Below are 21,805 nucleotides of genomic sequence, written 5' to 3' on the forward strand. Positions count from 1 at the left end.
CCATGGCGGAGTTTGGAGTCTGACTGTTTGAGGCTGTGGACAGGTGTCTTTTATACAGATGATGAGTTCAAACAGGTGCCATTCATACAGGTAACGAGTGGGGGACAGAAAAGCTTCTTACAGAAGACGTTACAGGTCTGTGAGAGCCAGAGATTTTCCTTGTTTGAGGTGACCAAATACTTATTTTCCACCCTGATTTACGAATAAATTCTTTACAAATCCTACCATGTGAATTCATGGATTTTTTTTTCACATTCTGTCTCTCACAGTTGAAGTGTACCTCTGGTGCAAATTACTGACCTCTGTCATCATTTTAAGTGGGGGAACTTGCACAATCGGTGGCTGACTAAATACTTTTTTGCCCCACTGTATATTGTACATATATTTATTAGTTTCAGATGTAGCCATTCTTGTATTTTGCTTGTTTACATTATTGTATTTTGCACAACTCTGTTGCTTGTGAAGCTCGCACACAAGAATTTCACTCACATGTGCTGTACCAATGTACCTGCACATGTGATGTGACAATAAAAGTGATTTGATTTGATTTGATTTGATTTGATTTGAGTGCACAGATAAGACATGGAACAGTCAAAGACTAGCTGAATGCAAGTTTAATTTATTGGCTTTGTTTAATGTTGAACTTCTTTCTGAATATACTTGATGAAAACAAATATGCATTTGGGGCTTTTTGAAATGCACATATACAAAAAGATGTGAGTAAAATATGTAGCATAGTGTGTCTAACTCATCGGGTCTTTCCTTCTTTTATTTCCTCTTTTTTTCAGACAGAAAATTACTTGTTGGCAATCATTTACTTGTACTCAATCTTTCCTTTTATTCAACTATTTTTATTAATGTGATTTATACTGGTTGATGTTTGCATCATACTTTGAGAAACACCTTTTTTCCCCAAAGGCAATTTCTTTCACATTATTTACAAGCTTAGGCAGATCAAAACAACAGCTCATATGCCTTAGACACAGTGTTCTACTAGGTCATTCGACAGATAATGTTATATAAAAGGTTGGGTATATCAAAAGTCACATAAGCTATAATTAACATTTGTATTTCACTTGTATTTCACTAATATTTATATACATAAAAAATTAATTCTTTGAAACTATAACCATTAACTGAACAACTACATTATACAGAAACATATACAGCCCTTTGTCACTTCTTTCGAAGTTCTGTCAATCACTTCATGAAATGTGTCTAATTTGAAAATTACCTCATTCTTTAAAACTTATGTATGTCATCATCTTTACAATATGACAATCACTGACAAAGCACATAAAGCCTCATTTGATGTTTGATTTTGTTTAATTAGAACAATCTGCACATTGTCAAAACATGAAATTAAGCGATGATGAGTATTTTTGTAAAATGTTGGACACCAGCATAATGCACATATTGCTCAGTATCTACTACAGATGGTTACTGGGACAGCTTGATCCTTAATAGTTAATTAAAACTGCGCTTCTCTGAGTATTTACGCAGACTTCTGTTTTGCTTTGTTTTTTACCCAGTGGTCGAAAATAACATCTGAGGCTTTATCAAGTTCTTCTTAGTATAGGTTCAAGTTGCAAATGGGAAATATTTGACTGGAAAATGTATGGAGCTGAGACTTTAGCAACAGACAGAAAAGAGACCTAATTCCATAAAATAAGAGCATATGCCTTTCAGCAGTTATATCACTTCTCGGGGGCTTAAAAATTAGTTAAATACAAGACAATGTATCAGATATAGTACAAGTATAGGAAACAATATTTCATTTGTGAAAACAGGTCATAACAAAATTCCTTCCTCATATCTCGGTTCAGAGTATAAACTTTTGGGTCTCTTGGGAACATGCTGATTTTTGGTCTGAATTCCCCTCTGACTCGTTCATATGCCTTCGGCAGTGTCTGATAACACTTCCATTGTTTGATAGCATTGAAACACACCACACACTCACACACTCACACTGCTGCTGTAGGAGGGGGACGGAAGTGTCAGCTGGAGGCATAGAAAGATAGGCCGCCCCCGCTACACAGTTAATCTTAATGAAAAACAAGTCTGCCTCCAGACTGGGTACTTTGGCTGACATCCATTGATGTTTGTTCCTCAATGTATTTTTTGTTGTTGTTGTTGTGTGTGTATATACACATATATACACACATACATATGTGTATATATATATAATTACATATATGTATGTAATATACACATATATACTTATATACATACACACATATATATATATATGTGTATATATACACACACACACACACACATATATGTGTATGTATATATATGTGTGTGTGTGTGTGTATGTATATATCCATAGGTCCGTCATCCTATTCATGTATTCATGTTACTTGCGTAGTAGCATTCCAACAACGCCCTGTTTTTGTCTCTTGCCCACCGATGCCTTCTTGTTCCAGTAGCCCACTTTTCGTCAGGGTGCCCTGGTTCCTCAACACCTGACGCGGACCTTGTTGATCCGGGCGACGTCCGAGCCGGCATGCCTTCATATTTATCTGTCTCGCTCATGTCTGCGGTAGGCTCGCTTAGCATAGGGGGTCTAGCCTTAGGACCCTTACTGGATACAGACGCCCAAGTCTAACCACTACGCTATCCAGCTGCTCTTTTCCTGGAACGCCATAACCAAGTGGCCGGCATAGTGTACAGGAACATCTGTGCCGAGTACAACCTGGAAGTCCCGAGGTCAAAATGGGAGATGCCCCCAAGGGTGGTGGAGAATGACCGAGCTAAGATCCTGTGGGACTTCCAGATACAGACGGACAAAATGGTGGTGGCTAACCAACCGGACATAGTGGTGGTAGACAAACAGAAGAAGACGGCCGTAGTGATCGATGTAGCGGTTTCAAATGACAGCAATATCAGGAAGAAGGAACACGAGAAGCTGGAGAAATACCAAGGGCTCAGAGAAGAGCTCGAGAGGATGTGGAGGGTGAAGGTAACGGTGGTCCCCGTGGTAATCGGAGCACTAGGTGCGGTGACTCCCAAGCTAGGCGAGTGGCTCCAGCAGATCCCGGGAATAACATCGGAGATCTCTGTTCAGAAGAGCGCAGTCCTGGGAACAGCTAAGATACTGCGCAGGACCCTCAAGCTCCCAGGCCTCTGGTAGAGGACCCGAGCTTGAAGGATAAACCGCCCGCAGGGGCGTGCTGGGTGTTTTATATATATATATATATATATATATATATATATATATATATATATATATATATATATATATATACATACACACACACACACACACACACATATATATGTGTGTATGTGTGTGCGTGTGTGTGTGTTTGTGTGTGTGTATTTTAATTTGAAAAAAAAAACTGTCATTTTGATGCTGTTGGCGTTTTGATTTAAATGCTATGAATATTAATGTGGATTACTGGCTGCAGCCTTGTTTAAACGCAGCTGTTATGGCTGTTGTTCTTTGATAAAGAACATATTAACTGAAGAAAATATTTTGTAGTCCAAAGACAAAATTAAGACAAAAAAATTACAGAAAATTACTACAACTTCCTTCCATGTAACTTAGATAAGTAGGGCAATTTACAGCAGATAAAAAATTATGAGTCCAAAGTCAGTGGCACTGAAGTTGTTTTTTTTAATAGAATGTGTTGAGTTGTGTCTGTGCTTTTACGTCAGAAATGACAAGAAATCTAATATGTATGGCAAGCTGATATAACTAACAACATGAGACAGAATTTTTCACAAATCTCATATCTTCAATAGATGGATGCAGCATCACCATAATGATACGACTGTTGTAAAACTTACTCCAGTAAGGGTTTTTTTGGTGTGTGTTTCAGGAATAATATGAACCCCATCGGCTATACTTTAATTAATAAAACAATATAGCTACTTAAGATAAAGAAGGGATAACCAAAAGGTAGAGTTAAAAGATCTTTACCAATGGGACAAGAGTGTTGAACGGGTTCAATTGTTTCTACACTTACTAAAAACAAGTGCCTTGAGCGGAGTCCTGACCTCTTGCGCCTTGCAAATGCTAAAGTTGGTGCTGTGACTTCCAATTTACTCGTCTCATTGTTGCAGCACTGGGGGGGGTGGGCTTTTTCATGACTGGTCTCCAGACAGACATGGAGCTCAGCGAAAGTGTCTCGTCCCCCTGGGAAGCTCCGCTGGCATGGTTTATTTTCAGGGTTCTTAACATGACGTTATGCATTAAGAATCCACTGTGCATAAGTGCATAAAGGAGCTTGACACTCTCCCCCCCTGAATAGCCAAGGGCTTGGACACTTAATTAGGTCCTCACAGTTCTCTTCACTATTCATTAGTGTAAAGGGTTATGAGTCCAGTGAATACATGAGCTTTGTCAGGAGTGGCCATCTAACATCATAATAGCGTATAATCTGTTGTCTATCTGTGAATGATTGCAGCTCCAGTCCACATTTAATGGATTCTCCCCCCCCCCAATTTGCTTGCATTTTCAGAAAACCAACTGAAAATGCAAAAAAATATCCTCAGTAGTCGATACTGGAATAATATGCATTATGTCAATATGGACCAAAATCTCTGCGGACTGTTGTAGACAGTTGTTAAAGCAAAAGAAGATCCAGCTTAAGTACCAATGTGTACTTAATAAAAAGACCAGTAAAGGTATGCAAAGTTGGTTTGTTTGTTTTTTGAAACAACTCTTCACTTAAACCTAACATTGTATTGATAGAACCAAAACTAAGCAAAGGATTGGTATGGAGACTGTTCTAAAAGACTGTGAAGCATAAAAGAAAAATAGTATGATATATGAGCGTAGTCTGTTGCAGGAAAGAGCACTTAGAAGTAGAGCTATAAGTGTCACGACTATGATACTGACACACTAAGCTGAGGGACTTCCTAAGAGTTTGATAAAGCTTCATACAGTATTTTTTGTCCGGGGAATGATTTAAATGACTGCGCAACAGGGGATATACCTTCATCAGCAAGTGTATTAGCAGAGTTTGCAGTTTCTTTGGTGTCAGCATAAATGTAGAGAGAAAATAAGAAGCAATCCAAGTTTCCCAGACACACACACAGACACTTCTCCAGATGTTGAGTCAGTGGAAGTTCCTAATTGGATGCTAACTGATTAAAATCAACCATTTTATGATAGTGAGACTTCTGAAGAGGCTTTGTTGGCAAGGTATTTGAAATGTTATCGCACTATAGCAAAAAGATTCTTGGTCTATCAAAACACTCCTCACACATTCTCATCACTTTATCAGAAAAGCTCTGAAGTACACCACCTTTCAAGTCATCAAACATGTCTGTATGGGCCTCGAGTTTCAGCTGCACTCTTTCTACGGTGTGTCTGTGCGCTGTGAGTGAGAGTATTTTGTGAAAGTTGCAATTACGTACCACAGACAAGCCTATTGTTACACCACGACAAACCAATTTCCTGAATCTATGGCAGCCAAGTGACTCATCACTTTACTTATTCAGACTCCTTAGCATACAAGTAACACATAGGAGCCCTTGAAATAACCAATATTTCTTATCTAAATAAATCAATAACCACCATCTGCACACATCCCCACAAGATCACTGAATTCTCAATTTCTGCAACCGCTCATGATTCAAATAGCTGGCAATCAAAATACTGAGGCAAACCAGCTTCATAATGCAAGCATTGTTGTTAGGTGAACTAAATTGAAAGCTTCCATTAAACAGAGGGCACCTCATCAGGTTTGAATAATAATGATATTCGTGCCCATCTCATAATAAGTCTTGGCTTTATGTGGTAGACAGCTTGAGCAGCCTGGGCTGAAATTGAATTTGGTTCATTTCCTTTGGCTCCCTAATTCTTTTGTGCGCTTCTCCTCTGTTTGGCATTGACTGGTACTCAAGATACTAGGTGCATCTAGAGTAACTTCTACACACACAGAGACACACACGAACGCACACAGCTCAGTAAGGGTCAATGTGTTTTGCTGTATTTTGCACAGTGGATGATGGAATTGGCCCCAAACCAAATGAACCTGAATGCGAACAAGCATGTAGGTCAAAAACAAGTGAATTAATGAAGTTGAATGGTCACTATCTCATTAACAGCAGTTTTTAATTATGATAAGCAACAAACAGTGTAGTGAAACCACCCCTGATGCAGTCTGTCCAAGCTTTCTGTTCTCGGCTTTGTCCACATAAATTTCAACCTTTTTAATCAAACACATGCTGTAGTGAGGACATGGTAGCTGTCACAGTTTCAATTTTGGACCCAAAACCCAAGTATTTAAGATAATTACTGTTTATTGGGTCTGGTTCATGCTCTGACTATCAGTCATGGCATTTTTGTCCAACCTCTGGGGCTTCTTTAGTGCCAGTAATCCTTTCTCTTTTTTTTCTTTTCCCAGACAGCTGTTCTGGCATTTGCCCCCAGATTAGCACTAATGTCAATAATGATCACACTGTGCAGAAAAACATCAAAGATGGTCCAGCCAAGTCTTTAGTACCACTTTGTGTAACATCTCTGAGCACAGGAAAAATCCATAATTCGAAAGAATAATCTGTAAAGCAAGTGCATTTTATAAAAGGTATAGAGCAACACTGTCTGGCAATACAACGTTTTACATAAAATGTGTGTCACTGTTAAAATGACTCACTAAAATGCACCTGTCTGTTTTGATCACAAAGCACCACAGCACAGATCTGACACTAATATGAACCACACTTAGCCACGGAGGAGGTCGAGCTACAATTTATGTAACACACTGCTGCCAGACAATTTATAATAAGTGATATCTTATCTTTGTCTTAATATTAACTATGACTATGAATTCAGTAAAGTTTAACATCTACTTTTTTTTTATTTGATTTTACTGATTACTTAAACAAAGTCAGTAAAGTAACAGGATTACATTCTTGGAGAACTAATCAGTAATTAGTAATTAATTACGTTTTTTCAAATAACTTGACCAACACTGGAAATAAACAATAATGGCAGTCTGCTGCAGCTGGGACAGACAGTATTGTGCAGTTGCAGACAGATAATAGACACCAGTTTATGGGTCACAACGATAAAAATGATTTTTTTCAGCCTTTTGGATTATTTATTTATTAACTTTTTTAATATCTGTGTTGTAAAATTTATGGAAATGTGTTTTTACAAGTTGCACTGTTGGATGTTCTCTATTTTGTGTACCAGTACTGTGCAGACGTTTTCAGCTACCCCTCACGTCTTTATGTTTTACTTCCAAGGAGTAAGACTTTCTTTTAACTTCTTTTGAGCAATAGTTATAGAGGCTTTCTTAAGGTCTTTTCAAGTTTTTCTTTTGGACAATGCCTCCACTCCTTGCACCTGACCATTTTCAGAGGCTTTTTATTTGTTAAATCATTTAATACTGACCTATGAAAGCATAAAAAAGGCAGATAACTCAAGGAGATGAACCTAACAGACAATTTAGCAAAGATTGGATTTTAGATTGTATCTTAGGCGCTTTGTCCATTATTCGGGAAGGGAAACTGGAAAAAAGGATGAGGTATTTTATTTGAATGAAGAGACCAAATTTGAAATTTGTGGGTGAAATCACTGTCAACATGTAAGGCGGCGATAATGAGAGAGGTACAATAGTGAATGTTTACAGACATCTGTAAAACTGGATGGAAGCTCTACCTTGATTTGGAGCTGCATTTCAGCCCCTGGTGTTGGACATATTGCGAAAGTTGATGGAATCACAAAAAAATATTTTCATATTTTATTTATATTTGCTTTAGTGTTTAATTGTTATTTATATTCGACCATGCTATAAAGTGGATCAGCTCAATTTTGAGGGTGATGGCAAAGGCTGTGAATAATTATGCACATGTTATTATTTTGTTTTGTTTTTTAATAAATTTGCAAGAATTCCAAGTAAACCTTTCACACTTTGACATTATGGGGCATTGTGTGTAGAATTTTGTGGTGAAAAATAAATGTAATCCATTTTGGAATAAGGCTACAGCATAACAAAATGTGGAACAAGTGAAGTGCTGTGAATACTTTCTGGATGCACGGTACCATGTGGTAAGTGCCTGATTGGCAACAGCTTTGCTTTTCAGTATGATAATGATCGCAAACACAATGCCAAAGTAGTAAAAGCGTACCTGGATAGAAAAAACATACAATGAAACATATCAGTCATGGATGGGCCACTCTAGAGCCTAGACCTTAACATTATTGAAGCAGTGTGAGATTATCTTAATAGAGAATAAATCAAAAGGCAATATCCAAAGAAGAGCTTTGGACTATTCTTTAAGAAAACTGGGCCACTATGTTTGCATTTTAGTAACTGTTGCACGTATTTCACCTACATTTCTAGCAAAATATAATGAAACTAGCAGTAATGCAGAAAACAGAAAGGTATAAGCTAATTGTGATTTTTTTTTTAAAGAAATTTTTTTCTCATTTGAAAAAATAGTCAAGCTGATATTTTTGTGAAAGTTCCCTTTGCAACCTTTATTTAAAATCCTTATCATTTATTGATGTGGAAGGAGGTGAACGCAAGAGGCAGTAAATTCTCACATTAATTGGGTCATACCTGGAGTGCAGGGAAGGAATTTGGAGTGAAATCCCATACTCCTGAGCGTGTGTGCTAAGTTCAGATAAGCCTCCACTGCATGGATTCTCCATCTTATCTTAAGCCAGCAATAGGACTATGAGATTGAATAATCTGGGGAAGGTTGTGGAGCAATAGTTCTGGCATCCATAGGCTCTTAAAAGCAATTTGACAATGCTTCCATACTTTAATAAGTGTGGCAAGTCCGCTGTCAGTGAAGGACACCAAAATAAGAGATTCCCTCTTGACATCCTCACTCACAAGAATATAAAACAACCAATAACTGTACGATGCAATGTTAAAGTCAAAGTCATGTGAAGTGCAGCCCCTCTAACCTGTATGCTGTTACAACTATGTAGTTTTAACACAATACTGTGATAAAACATAAATCAAATATTCACAACTGAACTGAAATGGCAAAGGATTTTCTCAAAACATTAAAATATAATGCTTTTTATGAAATGTATTCAAATTTGCAAGGTTGTACTTTAGGTCAGTTACTTATTTGGCCTACACCTTTAATGAATGTCAACTAAAATATCAAGCTTGAAGGTAAATTGACTGTATTGCTACTTCATTTTTATAGAGTTCAATAACACTGTCAAACTGTATAGAAAAATGAAGTAGAACTGCTCTGTTATGGAAAATGATTTTGGTTAGTACTGAACATGACTACTTACTGAAATCACATATTTATTGAACTTAAAGCGCTAAAACTGTTCACTTCCTTAATATTTAAATACTAGATTATAAGATTTCCTAAAACACCTTGAAGCACATTAATCGAACGGTTGTATATTGTTTTATTTTGGGCATTTTCTCTGTGCTTCCTCTTTTAAGTTTGTAAAAAATAATACATGTTAATAATCTTTAAAATGGTTTCATTGGAAAGCCACAAATTATTCCATCAGTTTATGACCCATGAGTGTACACGAGCTGTTTAGGGGACTACTGAGTTTATAGGACAAACAAATTACAAAAGATGGCAACGAAATACTGTTATAGATTAATAACGGTCCTCTTGAAGCCCAGTGAAGTGTACCACCTGGATGCCATGAGGAGAGAGGAGACATGAAGAGAGTGAAGGGGAAAAAAAAAAAAAACAGTCACGGTACGTTTTCTGAAATGTAAAGATTAGAGATCGTCAGAGAGTAAGAAGCTATGAAGTGTGAGCGAAGGAGCGGAAATTGAACCTCACTGCCATAGCACCAGTCAATCAGATAAATAACGGTATAATCGAGTTTTGCCTCTCACATGCATAATTCATCTTACATTTAGTTTTATATCGCTTTTTTTTCCCCTCTCAGAGTGACTTTGCTGCTTGGGACAAATTGTCGTGGATTTAAGAACATGATGGGAATTAATTTTCCTTCTGTCAAACGTGCTACAGGTTTTGGCCCAGAGGAATATTACAGCGGTCTCATGAAAGCCAGAGAGTTGAACTTCTATGTACAGATCGCTCTTTCATCCTCTCTTTGAAAATAGACTGCATCAATAAATCAGGTGGCAAAATTGATTGTTCCTCACAGGGATCAAGGCCATAAAAGCATAATGGCGTTCAAAAACAGTAATCATTAGGAATAATATAATTTTCTTTCAAATTGCAAAAGAGTAATGTTGAACTAGCGTCATTTTAATTCGTCCGTCCATTTTCTTAATCACTTACCCAATTCAGCTGTACCAGCTGACGTTGGCCCTTATAGTCCTGTTTGTTATTTCAACATACGATTTTAGTTTCACCCTTTGCATTCTTTACTCTTCTGATAACAAAATGATTATTCTGAAGATGCTGCAATCATGATGGATGACACATCACCACCGGCTAGATACCATTGATATATTGAACCAGTGGGAGGTGCAGGAGAGTCACCTGGGTGGAGAAAAATAGAGTGTTTTCTTTTGGCTCCGCAGTCCTTGGCAGGTGTAGAGGCAGCTCACTCACAACTCCATGGACCACCTGCTGCCAAATCTGATTTAGTGCAGGGAAATATTTTCTCCCTGAGACCCTGCCTTCGGTTTAGAAGGCCAGGCCACATGTTGTGAAACGAAGTAGGCCACCAAACTAAACGGGTTGTCATTTGCCCACACTGCGTAGCTATTGATTTACTGCTCCTTGCTGCTGGTTTCCTGGAGGGGACTGCAGGTTAAAAAAAAAAAAAAAAAAATGCCTGCATGCTCCATCAAAAGAGGTTCCCCAGGCCAGACCTCCCGTGAGGCTCAACTGCCAGCCTTTGGCACCACTGGGGGTTGAATAAGTGATTAGCAAACGCACAAGTGATGACATTAATTGAACATGTGTCATCACATGCAGGTTAACGGAGTGATTCCTTTTGTTGCTCATTGATTTTACTTTATTTAAAATGAGCTGTTTTTTATTTGCTTGTTTTTGTTTTGCATGCATGCTACAGCTTCAGGCATGTTAGACTACATTTGTGCAACACTGATCTTGCAGAAGTCTTGGTGATCTATTGAAAATATTCAGTTTTTCCTAATGACTCAGCTCAGATTCATGCATATTTGAAACAAAATATATGATATATCTCAGGGTGAAAACGTATGAAAATGTTAAGAACATTACACAGAGTCCACTTTTTGCACTTCAACCTTCTTGTTTTTGTAAGAATGGCAATAGCAGTGATAATAGTTATGACAGAGCCATAGTAATTTAGACTTTAGAGCTCTGATCTGATCCTACTCAGACATTGTCTCAACTCAAGCTACAGAAGCACAGTGGAAGTAAATAAATCCAGATCAGATCTCTGCGATACCCAAGCATGGATCTGATGATAACAATCACACTGAAAAGACCATTTTAAATGCAGCAAGACTGCTCTGTGGTACTGTGGGAGCATCCTGAGTGGGAACTCATCACTCATTATCTTTATTTTTTAATTTATTTATTTTTTACATGTGGGTTGGTCCAGTGGAGGTTTCCCTGAAAGTCTGAAAAAGATGCAATGAAGTTACTGAAAAGTGCTTTGCTGGTGAATCTCACTACTGCGGGATGTAATCGAGGAAATGCCAAAGAAGCTTGTTGCAGGAATAGTCAATCTTTAGATGATTGTTTATTGTTGATGAAAGTGTGTCCTTTCATGACTTTGCACAAAACTGCACCATGTAGCTCTTTGCATAAAAAAAGTAGTTTTGCTCCTTAAATTAACCACCTATTTACAGTGAGGAAATAAATATTTGATCCCCTGATTAACTTATAGGTTTGCTCACTTACAATTAAATGAACAATCTCTAATTTTTATGTTAGTTTTGTCTTATGGAGGGAGAAAAATACTTTGTGGACAAACTCTTTTTAGCAAGAACACCTCCCGTGCACATGGTAAACCATTTCTGGCAGCTGGTCAGCAGGGTTGCACACATCTCTAAGCTTCAGCTCCCTAGACAGATTTCCTGAGGTCTCAAGACTGGCTAGGCCACTCCCTCACCTTAATATACTTCCTCTTTAGCCACAACCTTGTTAACTTGGCAGCATGTTTTGGGACACTATCATGCTGGAAGACCCATCCATGAACCATCTCAGTGTTATGGCTTATGGAAGGAGGGTCCCGTTCTAGATGTTACAGTACATGGCCCTGTCCATTGGTCACTCAATGCAGCAAAGTCATCCTGTAACCTCAGCAGATGACAAAAACTGGTTCCTAAAAAAGTCACATCTCAAAGCATCAGGGTTTCCTTAAAATAAATAACATTAAATGGAAAAACTTGCTTCAACCCCTGTACAGAATCATCTGCTTCCTTGCCAGTAAATTAAGATGCTGATGCACTTCAGTTATTTCAAAACAAGATCATAAGGCAATGTTAATGCAATCTGTGCGTGTGATTAGTGCTGGTGGCCAAGGTGCAGACTGGCTGCGCATTGCATATGATCAACCCATTACATGCTGCCAGGGCCGGTTATGGAAATAGACTTATAACAGTGCTACCTGATGTCGCTGCCCACTGAGACAGAGGGAGAAATCACATTCATTTACCTGCTTCCAATTAGTGCTGAGCCCGCATCATCATCAATTCACATACTAATTGTCCCGGGTGGCTGGTATAGTATACCACCATCTGTGCAGGTCCTCTACCTCTTGAGCAGGTTGGAAGGGTTTTTTGTTTGTTTTGTTTCAGGGTTTTTTAATTATAGAAAAAAAGTGGTAAGGTCCTTCAACTCTGTAGATATTTGCACTGTATGCACCTAACCCTAACCTTAAATTATATATAATTCAAAACACCATTAATAATTTAGGAGATTAAAGAACATAACTTTGAGTTTATCATTATAACAAATAATAACTGTTGAAATGTTTAAAGAGTGGACAGAACAGAAGCAGAAATGTTTCTTCAGTATAAAAGCGATAAACATCAAGTTTACTGCCTCTCAAAATCAAAGAGCACTGTTTTCTCTATAATTGCCATTTTGCGTTCTTTATCAAAAAATCATGCTGCAAAACTCCACGACTGAAAAGGTCAATTTCTCAACCAGCTCTAGCCTCAATCGACCAGAACATGAAACTTCAGACATAAGGATTATTGAGAGAGGAGAAGATAAGAAATCATAAACTGAAGAGGGAAAATTCAGACAATAAATAATTATGAGAACATTAGAGCAATTAGCTAAAGGTCCAAAAGTGTTAGTGGCTCAGTCATAAATGCTTCAGGAAAATGTGGCTGACAAAAATAAGTTTACTGACAGAACAGCCAAGTAACAATTTAAGTATTTTGGCTACATATGCTGCGTTAGGCTGCAGTGTAACCCCAGCAGCTGCTGTGGTAAACTGCTAGCAGAGACTGTATAACTGTTTACCCTCAGGTTTAGCACAGACCTTGAAGTGTTTTCAAAGCTTACATGGAGGGTAGGTGGCTATGAAACTGGCCCTACAGGTTTAATAGAGACCACATTGCCCAGCAGTCTATAAAAAAAGACAGGAATTTCACCATGATATTGATGTGAATGGCTGTACATAGTTGAAAGTCTTCTGTTCAGAGCTGCAAAAGAGCAACCTACTAAAAACATATTTCATAGTTACATAAAAAGGAAAGATTTTTATTTATTGCAAGCCTTTAAGAGTTAAACCTGTTAGTATGCTGACAGCATTTTTTAACAGTACACTATTGTTTGAAAAACAAAAACCTATCACTATTGTTGACTTTCATGTACAGATATGTATTATTTTACTGATGAACCAAAATTTACTTTTGCATTTTTTTCTAATTATCTAACATTAAAACATTAAAATATACCGTAAAAATAATTAACATTCTATTACAAGCAATTACAACAGATAAGTGTTGTTAAAATAGGATTTTTCCCCCACAACTCTGTCTTTTACAGAACTGTTTTTAAAAAGTATATTGGCTCAGCCTATGTGTATGTTTCGAGATGTCTGGTCAAGTGCGCTTCTGATAACACATTTCGACCTGGAACTAAGTCTGATCACGCATCCTATCCAATCCCTTGGCTGGCTGCAAAGTAAAATGATTCAATACATCCAATAAGCTTCTCTCTTTCTTTTCATTTCTTTCATTTGAAGCTGGTTGTGTACTTCCATCCTGGGTCAGCCAACCCCATTTCAAGTGGCTCTCCTTCAATCTATAGCACGAATTTCCTCTGTGGCTTCTCTTTTCAGAAAATCACAAACCAAGGCATTAGGGTCTCACGAAAACACAAAAGAGAATAAATCCTTTAGCATGATAAGACAGTTCATTGTGCCAAAGAGGATTATTTACAATAATGCATTGGCATTGTTAAATCTAGATGGCACAGAGAATCAACTCTGCAGAGCTTCTAACAAATGGCTTTGAAATATTATTCAATTATCACTTGATTCATCAGGTTGTACGAGTGCAATGCATTTTTAAATGCATTGTAAAAGCTGGCAGAAATCACTCACTTTTCTAGCTCATGAGTTTGAACTATGAACATTAGTGAGAAAGGACAGACAATAAAACTGGACATTAAAAATGTCATCCTCCACTCTGGCTCCACTGACGAGCATTAGACCAATAAGCACAAATGTCTGAAGGATAATGCTCGCATTAGGGCCTGATTCATTCGCTGTTCCTATTCATAGCCCTCTGTGAAACAGTAAAGTGAATATTACTGTGTGTGCATTACATCCCCTGTCAGTGGAATTCTTTCTACAGGAAGTAAATGCATAGCATAGATCACCAAACAAAAAGCCTATGGGAGAGGTTGAGATTAGCCTTATGATTATCCTCCATTGTAATCATTGCAATTGGTCCTCTATCATGAATGGCACCATTAACTTTGGTATACTTTTCGTTTCCAGGATGTTAGGCTTTTTGAACATGTTTTCGTGTTTAATGTGTCAGTGCAACTGCAATGTAGGCATGTGGTGAGGGTTAGCTTTGATATATTATATTGATTTTCCATCTGGCTAAAGTGTGGGATGTAGACATGGTCATGCCTGTGATGTTCATCACTGCTCAAAGACAATTATGAAGTGAGAACTTAAGGGTAGCAGAGGGTAATCCTTTTACCAGGCTCCCTCAGGGCTTTCCATTGGGTTTCTTGATTCAAGATATTGACTCCAACCACTCTTGTCTAACCCCAAAATTACCTATTGATTTACCCTTTTGACAGTTGTTAGTTGGAAACATAATCACAGCAACCTACATTGTCATATAAAACACATTGTTGTTCAGTACTTGCCAGTTCTGCAAGTATTTTTACAACTGCATCACAGACATTGAAAGTCAATATATGGAGTGTACCTCTTCATTTTGTTCACAGATGTTGAACTGTGAATGTAAAAAAAAAAAAAAGAAAAAGAAAAATCAAATAATTTCATTATTTTAAAGCATTTTTCACTTATATGTTTTGATTTCTTAAAACAAAAATATTGACAAATATAATTTATGTAAAACATTTCTTAAAAACATTTCCCCTCTGACGTGCAGAGATAAGCAGTAGGTTGTAAAGAAGAATAAGAAAGGAGGAAACTACAGAGGGCCAGTTGGGGAGTGTACCTTTCCAAGTAAACGTTAGGGGGCATGTTCTTGGGTGTGCTTGATAAGGAAACAACATGTATTCTTTTTATGTTTTGCTTTGTTGGCCGTAGTGAGCACGAGGGTGGGCTCACCTGTAGCCCCCGTGATTAAGCATGTAATCTAAAGGTTGCAAGATGCTTGTGTGACTACTAGATAACTATGAGGGCAGTCTCTTAAGGAAGCACCCAGAACCTTTATAATGAACTGGCTGAAGAACTGGTCCTCAGATCAACTTGGTGCTTGCTGTGGCTGCATGTAGTGTGATCTTCCAATGTGCATTGGTAATAAAGCTTTAATGAAAGGATAATTCAGCCTGATATGACTCTTCTTCTCCAGCTGGGAGAGGTGAGGTCGAGAAGTAAACCTCAACATGTTATACAACTATCTTCCACCAGTTGGAGCATCATTGTTGAGAAATGGCATAAATTCTCAGCCTGATCTTTTTGATAACACTATTATTGCTAGTTTTTTTTTGTTTGTTTTTTAAGTATTATTAATTCGTTGTTTTCAATAAATTGCATGCTCCATAGCATTTTTTGTCTCATTCCCATTTCTTCCTGTTGCATGTTGACGCTCTATTTGGAACCTTGTTAAGATCCAACCATGCAAAATATGATTTTTTGTCATTTTTCAAGTGGTCTTTAACTTTTGAGTGGGACAGTATATATATATAGATAAAAACAAAAAAAATTCCCTCTTTCCCCTGCGGTCGATCTATACTTCAAGCTCGGGTCCTCTACCAGAGGCCTGGGAGTTTGAGGATCCTGCGCAGTATCTTAGCTGTTCATAGCACTGCGCTTTTCTGGACAGAAATCTCAGATGTTGTTCCTGGGATATGCTGGAGCCACTCGCCTAGCTTGGGAGTCACTGCACCTAGCACTCAGGTTACCACTGGGACCACTTCTAACTTCACCCTCTTCTAGGGTTGCCAACTCCCTGAAAAATAAATAAGGGACACCTCGTGGCCAGGGCCGGGCGACCCAGTTGTCTTCACCCTTCCCAGTGTGGTAGCTCTTTTTTTGTGTGTGAAATTATTTTTTTAACCATTTGACTTGAATTTGATTTAAGTAGATGTTTATTCTTTGTGATATGAACACATGTGAAACAAATGATCATTTAGCCATTTATTTTTAGCTCAAAAATGACAACATTAACACAGTAAAACAGGTCTCCTTCTTAAACAGAAGCCTGTCATGCTTAACTTTTGAGAATATAAGTAAATCTTTCTTTAAAAGAACTCTGTCCTGCTTAACTTAAAATAATAGAAAACAATAGAAAGAAAAACATTCTTGTAACAGTGCACATTTAGTGCATTTAGTACAATTGGCTTCAGTTGAGGTATTATTTCAGCTTTTCTAATGCTAATCAGCTGCTCCTGTTTGTAAACCCGCTTGTTCCCATGATTACGCATCTTAACTCATCATCATTATTCATCTATGTATTACTTTTATGTATTAGTCATCTATTTTTAATCATCTATCCTTGCAGTTGTTTATTACACAAAATAAATTATATTATCACACTTCTGGCCACATAGCGCTGATATTCACTGCACATGCCCATATTAACTTTTTCCAGCCAGGTGTTTTCCTTTTCCCATTCTTCCCCTTCTCTGAGGGGAACAAACATTGCTGCTCTAATGCTGGGCTTACACTGTGCGGTTTTAGGCCCATTTTGAGCCGATTTTTGAGTGATCTTCATCGTGCATCGTGTAGTATACGTGGGGTAACTTTGGAAAGCTCATCCGAGCCTTTTCGATGTGGCATCACAAAATTATCACGACCACAACAACAGTGAAAATAGTGGGATTTACATTGCTGCTCAATCACAGCTGCCTGATCAATGTTTTTCATTAGCAATTTAGCAAAGTTGATGGTGGTGGTGTGTCTGTGTGAGTGTAATGCTGGGCTCACACTGTGCGATTTTTGGCCCATTTTGAACCGATTTTTGAGTCGTGCGACCGATTTGGCGATCGGCCCGATTTTGGCCTTCATCGTGCGTCGTGCATCGTGTAGTATACGTGGGGTAACGAGACGCGATTAACACCTCACGACCAGCTCCCGATCATCAATCGCTCGTGAGGGTCTCACCACAGCCGCTCACACTGCTCACGCGCAAACACGTAAACGTCGGTGAAAAAGACGGAGCAGCACGGCTGTGCAGCGTGTGATCTGGACACAAGCGATGGAGGCACAACTTGTAGAACTTTGGAAAGCTCATCCGAGCCTTTTCGATGTGGCCTCACAAAATTATCACGACCACAACAACCGTGAAAATAGTTGGATTTACATTGCTGCTCAATCACAGCTGCCTGATCATGTTTTTCATTAGCAATTTAGCAAAGTTGATGGTGGTGGTGGTGGTGTGTCTGTGTGAGTGAAAGACAGAGAGGGAGAGCGAGCGACAGATTTTCTGTTATAACCTTCATTTTATGGACGCACAGTGTGAGCACTCAGGTCGCATCAGAGCATCGGGCCGTATAGTGTGAGACCCTGCATCGTGACCTACCAACTTCTAACCCCTGCGAGTCAATTGTGCAGTTTGAGCAGGAGCTGAATAACGTGACTGAAAAAAATCGCACAGTGTCTGCCCAGCTTTAGGTTTACTGTCGTCCGAGACTTGCACCGCAGTGTCGGCGTTTGTTTCCCTGTTGGCCATGCTTCTTGTTGTGGTCATCTGTTGTCTTCCGGTATTTTCTCCGCAAGCGACCTTTCCTCGACCAATGAGATGAGCGGTAATCTGAATTGTCATACTCGAATTGTCATAAGTGTGCTGTCAGCTCATTGGTCACAAAGCAGGAAAGGGGCTGGGAATTATGTTTTCAAACAAAGCGTTAATTCCATTAAAAGTTATAGACTACTTTTGATTCTCACTGTATTACGGGACAAAGTGCGTCCCTTATTAGCTCAATACGGGACGTGTACTTTTGTTTCTAAATACGGGACGATTCCGTATTTTAAGGGACGGTTGGCAACCCTACCCTCTTCTCGAGCTCTTCTCTGAGCCCTTGGTACTTGTTTAGCTTCTCGTGTTCCTACGTCCTGATGTTGCTGTCATGTCTTGTCTACCAGTACTACGTCTGATTCGTTAGCCACCACTATTTTGTCCGTCTGTATCTTGAAATCCCACATTATCTTAGATCGGTCATTCTCGACTACCCTAGGGGGCGTGTCCCATTTTGACATTGGGACTTCCAGACCATACTCGGCACAGATGCTTCCGTATACTATGCCGGCCACTTGGTTATGGCGTTCCATGTATGCCCGGCCTGCTAGCATCTAGCACCCTGCTTTCATGTGCTGGATTGTCTCAGGCGCATATTTACACAGCCTGCACCTGGGGTTTTGCCTGGTATTTTGACCTATTTATTCTCTTTCCCTTTTTTGCATATAGTACTCAGCTTTAGCATTGCTTTAAGAAAACTATGAACATACTGAACTAAACCATTTGCACTGTTTTGACAAATCATGGTGGGTGGCCTGGACAAAAAATGCCAGTGCCATTTTTTAAGTACCAGTCCAGACCTGGTTAGAACATATTTAAGAATCCTTTTCCTTATTATCTGTGTTTGTAAAACACCTTTATCCTTGATATAAAACACAAGGCAACGTCCATTGCTTAACAAGGTATCTCTAAAATGTAGAGAAGCAAAAACCTTGCATATCATCTATGTAGTAGTTTAGCACAGAAATGCATGGAGTGCTTTGTCAAACGGGAAATTCATTTTCTCTCAATTGAGGGATCTCATAAAAAATGCAGAGTATGAATGTCACTTTGACAGGCATAACATCTGGGATTACCACTGTATTTTAAACCTGCACATCCTCATTCCAAGTGGAAGAAAGGTCATTCTACCCAATACAGCATTAAAGATTTATATTGTTTTCCCATTTTCTGCACTAAGATACCTTTCAGCAAGTTTTGATATGCACGAATGTATGTTTTCTCTCCCAGCTGGATCTTATGTTTTTATATCCATTACTGCAGGCATTAGTAGACTGTTTGCACTCTGCACTAAAGCTTTGTGGTGTAATAAACTGTTAATTTTTCATTCTCTCTGACAGAATACCATTAAAATCAACTATAAAGGAGAGATTGCAAATAAAAGCTAGGCATTTTTATAATAATCTGCTGCACAACTTTGGTATTAATAATAATTATACCACTGGGAGACAAAGTCGAGCACAAATTTCCCAGTATTAATAGTGCAATACAGCATACTGGTGATGTAGGATTTACATGGCATTGCTCATTCTATGAGTAGATGCTAAAGAGTCTTTGATGTGGAAAAACTATCAGCTTGTTCCATGTAGATTAGATGAAGGCTCAAAAATCCATTACAATGATGTTTAAGGTGTGTTTTTGTTGTATTTTATATGAATGTTTAACTTGATATTTAAATTTCAAACAATTAATATCTTGTCAACGATGCTAAACTTCTTTGTGGTGCTAAAACATAACCTAAAACATATCATATTGTGTTCCTGAATGACTCATTTCCCATATTAACTGTAGAAAAAAATAAGAGGCTACTGCCAGCCTGTGAGGTACCGAGCGGAATGAAAAGCTAGTTTGGAGAGGATATCTGTCCATCTCCAACCATGGAGATTACAGCCATGACAGCTGTTGTGGCAAATGGCTTACAGCTTATAGAAGAACCTGCAAAGAGATGGCCACGATAAAATAAATTACCTGTGAGACGGCTGATGGCTTAAGAACACTGGTTCATTTTATTTTTTCCCCCTCTAACAGAACTGTTATCCAATTTTGTTTGGGCTAAACTGATAGAGATTAGCAGTTCTAAACTCACATATTTCTCATTTCACACTAAATAAAAGATTATGTATCTCTAATAAACAATATTCAAACATCTGACTAATCCTCTAGGTTACATCACATTGAATCTACCCACATCCCACTCTAATTTTACATGAAGAGTTTTTCATTTTATACTGGTCATGTGCTCAAAGCTGTCCCCGTGGCTATAGTAAAAGACAAAAGGCCACATTCTTGGCTGGACATCATGATTTCTGATGTGACCATGTGGTTGTAATAGTGCAGGGAACTTTGCTGCCTTTCTTTCTTTGCACACTCGGGCTGTGGAGCCAAGGTTTAAAGGAAAGGGCTTATCAGTATCCTCCAGGTCCTACACCTTCACTGGAGTTGGTATCCTCAGGGGTTAAGGCAGAGGGGAAAGAAGACTTTTAGAGAAACAAGGAAGAAGATGAACTGTGGCAAAAAAAAAAAAAAAAAGGGGGGGTAATATGTGAAGACGAAAAAAAGACTTAGGCCAAACAAGGTGTTATAATCAAACCTATTGTAAATTTACAAGGACCTGTGAAATTCAAAGCCAGCTGGCGGAGACACAACAGTTCATATCTGCTTTACAAATGCGCCGTGGTTCTCTAAAGCATATTGGAAGTGGATGAAAATAAGTCAATGTTTAAGATTGTTTAACAGGTTGAATAATAAAGGACTGCAAATGCCTTTTTACCTGCAATGCTTTAAATTGAAGTGAAAAAGCCTTCACTTCACATTGCCTCCTTGCTTGTGCTTAAATGTGACCCTGAACGGACTTAGGTCACCGTGCTATTCACACACTGAAGGATTTGCACTGTCCATCACTGTAATCTTTTGATTTGTAAACCTGTGACACACTGTTTTTTTCTCCAATCTCTTTTCCCTTATCTGGCAAGCGAGAACAGGTTCAGTTTTAGCATCTAATTTTAATCCTTTGAAAAGCTGTGGGAGTTACTGACTGATGTTGTGCTGTTTTCACAAAACTATCCTTTCATTCATTTATTCATCCCATTGACTAAACGAATGAATGAATTCATGTAGCTTTATTTTCATTAAATGTACAGTAGTAAAGGTCACTGACAATGTTTCACTGTCATGACAGGAGCCTGCTTTGGTACTCTAAGAGGACAGTTCTTAAATGTATGTTAAAGTAAAATTAATTTTGCATTAATACCAATAACAGCACCTATTGTCCAGGTGTTTATTAACACCTCAGAACTGATGAGTAAAGTATAAGTATTAATTTTACACCAGTCTTGTCAACGTAGGCCACCCTAGCCCAATCCAATACTATTCTCTATGTCATGTAACACTGTTAAAAAAAATAAAAAGCAGTTTTTTCCCCTTTTGTCTCTCTTTTTTTCTTTTTGAACTTTTCCACATTTAGTCACATTACAGCCACAAACATGAATCAATTTTGGATTTAGATCTGGACTTTGACTGGGCCATTCTAA

The sequence above is a fragment of the Rhamphochromis sp. 'chilingali' genome, assembly GCF_963969265.1.
Source record: "Rhamphochromis sp. 'chilingali' genome assembly, chromosome: 11".
NCBI lineage: Eukaryota > Metazoa > Chordata > Actinopteri > Cichliformes > Cichlidae > Rhamphochromis > Rhamphochromis sp. 'chilingali'.